The 440-nt window shown below is 47.0% G+C and overlaps 1 long non-coding RNA gene and 1 pseudogene across 1 annotated transcript in view; one reads left to right on the top strand and one right to left on the bottom strand.

Annotated features, from left to right (window-relative positions):
* LOC116672179 (sialic acid-binding Ig-like lectin 6) overlaps positions 1-440 on the bottom strand; it is a 14664-nt pseudogene that overhangs the window by 4686 nt on the left and 9538 nt on the right.
* The window catches only part of LOC116672191 (uncharacterized), a 2838-nt gene that overhangs the window by 534 nt on the left and 1864 nt on the right, over positions 1-440 (top strand). The window contains exon 2 of the long non-coding RNA XR_004327491.1: positions 358-359. This is a non-coding gene — a long non-coding RNA (uncharacterized LOC116672191). The remainder of the gene's footprint in view (positions 1-357; positions 360-440) is intronic.

Raw genomic sequence — 440 nt, 5'->3', positions numbered from 1 at the left:
CAGCTACACGGAGGGCTCCATCTTTGCTGTTCTTGAACCAGCTGAAGCTGGGGGGTGGCTTGGCTCTACTGAAGCAGGTCAGGTTCACCCAGCTACCTGCTGACACCAAACCTGATGGACTGATGGACACTGAGGTGTTCTTGGGAGCATCTGAGGAAAATGTGAGATTAACTTTATTCATTAAATCAGCACATGATGTTCTGACAGGATCCAATAACAAACATGGTTGTCTTACATGAGACACTGAGAGTCTTTCTCTCTCTGCTCTGTCTGACTCTTCCTTCATTCACAGGATATGGCAGAACAGCTATGGTGATTCATGTGTGTCTGACAGAGTGATGGTCTTCTGGATTTTAGTTGTGAAGGTCCGATCTGAGTTCTCCTCTTTGTTGTTGGGAGGGTCTTGTTGGAGATTCCAGGTGAGTTTAGGAGGGGAGTGT

This window comes from Etheostoma spectabile, chromosome 22, assembly GCF_008692095.1.
Source record: "Etheostoma spectabile isolate EspeVRDwgs_2016 chromosome 22, UIUC_Espe_1.0, whole genome shotgun sequence".
Taxonomy (NCBI): Eukaryota; Metazoa; Chordata; class Actinopteri; order Perciformes; family Percidae; genus Etheostoma; species Etheostoma spectabile.
Note: the sequence above shows the minus strand (reverse complement) of the source record. Positions and strands in the feature narration are given on the sequence as shown.